Below are 3,461 nucleotides of genomic sequence, written 5' to 3' on the forward strand. Positions count from 1 at the left end.
AAGATTCTACAAGCGGGATTCTATTGGCCTACGATGTTCAAGGATGTCCATAGGTATGTCGCCTCATGTGATTCTTGCCAGCGCACAGGTAACATTTCTAGACGCCATGAGACGCCTCAGAATTATATTCTAGAAGTAGAACCTTTTGATGTTTCCCATCATCTTGTGGGAACGTGTATATCTTAGTTGCGGTTGATTATGTGACTAAGTGGGTAGAGGTATTGGCTAGCGCGAGGAATGATGCTAAGACTGTGGTTAGACTATTTAGACAGATTATTTTTCCACGTTTTGGTGTTCCTCGTGTTGTGATTAGCGATGGCGGCGCATACTTTGTCAACCGGATCATCGAGACACTACTGAAGAAGTACGGGGTTCATCATCGGATTGCTACTCCATATCATCCTCAGACTAGTGGACAGGTGGAGATTTCTAACCGGGAGATCAAGTCCATTCTGGAGAAGACTGTCGCTAAATCACGGAAGGATTGGTCACAGAGGCTAGATGATGCGGTATGGGCTTACCGAACGGCTTTCAAAACGCCGATTGGTATGACTCCGTTCCAATTAGTCTATGGCAAAGCATGTCATCTACCGGTTGAGCTCGAGCACAAAGCGTATTGGGCAATCAAGGCGCTCAACTATGACATGAAGACCGCTGCAGAGAAACGTGAGCTCCAACTTCACCATCTCGAAGAAATCAGACTTGACGCGTATGAGAATGCGAAAATCTACAAGGAGAGAGCGAAGAAATGGCACGATCGACACATCATTCAGCGATCATTCCACTCAGGTGATCTTGTCCTTCTCTTCAACTCTCGTTTGCGATTGTTTCCAGGTAAGCTGAAGTCTAAGTGGTCCGGTCCATTCAAGATCCATCGAGTTTACGACCACGGCGCAATTGAGCTGTATAACGGCACGGGTGGTACGTTCAAGGTAAATGCACAGCGTCTGAAGCTGTATAACCCGGCCGACCCTGCAGGTGAGAGAGGCGTTCTTCCTCTCACAATACCACCATCAGCCTGAGTTCACGCACGGTCTAGCTAATGACCATAAAGAAGCGCTTCTCGGGAGGCAACCCGGGGTTTTGTTTTGTTTTTGAGATGTTATTTGGGTTTTAGACTTTTCTTTTTGGATTTGGAAGCCTACATGGTGTTTTCCCTTGGGTACAGGGATATAGAACTTGATTCGCAGGTCATCGAGCGCAGAAACGGAGTTCAGAATTCTGACTCGGTCCGAGTCAAGTGTTGACTCGACCGAGTCAATTCGCGAATGACGAATCGGCATAAGGTAAACTGACTCCGCCGAGTCAAGAGTTGACTCGGTCCGAATCAGAGTTTCGAAACCCTACTTATTCCACTCCACCGTTTTCTTCCCCATTTTCCCCTTTTTCTGCGAAAAAGCACCCCTCACTCGGTCTCTGTCACCCCGAGTCACCTCCACCGATTTTGCAGTCTAAATCCGTACGGTATGTATCCCCTCACTTATATTTTGCAGCTTATGGACGATTCATACCTATTTCGCCAAGATTTACAAATATTTATTCCGGATTTGCGAAAAAAAATTTTGGGTTAAGAGTGAGATTTGTGATTTTCACCAAATCAGAAAGTTTTTATGTGATTAGGACACAGATCTTTGCACATACATGCTTATTCTTGATTACCCATGAGTTTTTTCGGTTGATTTCAGCGATTTCGGGGATTTTGAGTGCAGCTCTTCGTCTGGCGGAACGAACAATGTTCTGACTCGAACCGAGTCAAAGTTCTGACTCGACCGAGGCAAAACGCAGAATTCCAATGACGAACACGTGTTGACTCGACCGAGGCAACATGCCTTACACTGATAGCACGTTCTGACTCGGCCCTGGCAATCTTGACTCGGCCGAGTCAGTCATCTGTGCGATATCCGGGCCGTTTCCCACGCGTATTGGCGATCCCAGTCGCACTCACCTGTCTTTGTCTTGAGTTTCAGATGGCCACCCGCAAAACAAAATCTAGAGCATCCGACGTTCGCGAGGATCACATTCCACCTCTTGCTCCCTTCCAACCACGGGCGGACGCAGTGATGACCCTGACCCCTCCGACGATCGTAGTCAGCGACACCGATCACGAGCCTCGTTTCCGCCTGCCTAACCCTGACATGCAGCAGACAGCGATCTACTTCTCCAACCTGATCTACTGCACGAAATTTCCAGACGAGGAGATTATCGAGCTAGGATTCTACGAGCAAGTCCACGGCTTGTGTGACCAATTAGGATGGCTCAGCATCCTCGAGGCTCGCGAATCGACATATAGGCAGCTGACGGCAGAATTTCTAGCATCATACCGCATGTACATTCCCCGGGACGGTGACACCCACAGAGCTTACATGGCCTTCTGGATAGCCGGGCGTCCATACCACCTCACCATGGCTCAATTTTCTGAGATCCTCGATGTTACTCCCAGAGAGACGGTCGAGCTTCCATCCGTGAGCGGATCCGCACTACGACAGTTCTGGTCAGAGATAGGATCCCGCGACTACATAGCCAGTCGTCTGAAGTCTACTTGGATCCGACACCCTGCAGCCAGGTATTTTCATATGATCCTAGCTAACACACTGTTTGCTAGAAAAGATCCAGGGTCAGTATCCCAGACGGAGCTACAGTTCATCCGACAGACCCTGAGTCCACTTTACGATGGGTCCGACTGGGGAATGTCTCGCGTTGATCTAGCATCCCGAGTAGCACTCCACCTATACTTGATCCAGCAGGCAGACTCTGGAGTCGAAGTGTTCGTCGGAGGTATGATCACCCGGATTGCTAGACGAGTGGAAGTCAACGTCGGCAGATACGAGAGGACTCGATGCAGCCCATCCTCCACTCTGAACATCAAGGTGCTGCGACAGAAGTCCTCTATCGATATCGAGGGTCGCCGAACCTACTGGCTATACTATGAGCGCGACAGCAACATCAAGAGGCGCCTCCTTCTACCGAACATACATCTGCCACCTATCACTCTAGAGGGGCTCCTACTAGACCTCCCACCAGGACAGCGATCCGGTCTAGAGGAGGAGGCATACGACGAGCCGCCTGCACCGCCCACACATTCGGAGCACCACACTTCAGAGGCAGGGACATCCCGACCACCCGATGACTTGGTCCAGTCATCTCCACTGCCACCGCCCACTGCTTCATTTCCAGAGCCAGACTTCACGCGACCATCACCACCACCACCTACTTGTGGCCTAGACAGCTATGGATACACATTCCAGCCACATGACGACTTCCAGCGCTTCATGTATCAGACGATGTTGGACACGCGGAGCTCGGTAGACAGGGCAGTGGTCGACATTAGGAGTTCAGTCGAGAGCGCTATGACAGACATGCGAAGCCATGTCGACTCCGAGATGACGAACATGTACACCAGATGGTGCGGGACTTCATCACAGCTGGTTGATCAGATGCAGGCACTCAGGATACAGCACGAT

This window comes from Tarenaya hassleriana, unplaced genomic scaffold, assembly GCF_000463585.1.
Source record: "Tarenaya hassleriana unplaced genomic scaffold, ASM46358v1 Cleome330, whole genome shotgun sequence".
In the NCBI taxonomy this organism is placed as follows: domain Eukaryota; kingdom Viridiplantae; phylum Streptophyta; class Magnoliopsida; order Brassicales; family Cleomaceae; genus Tarenaya; species Tarenaya hassleriana.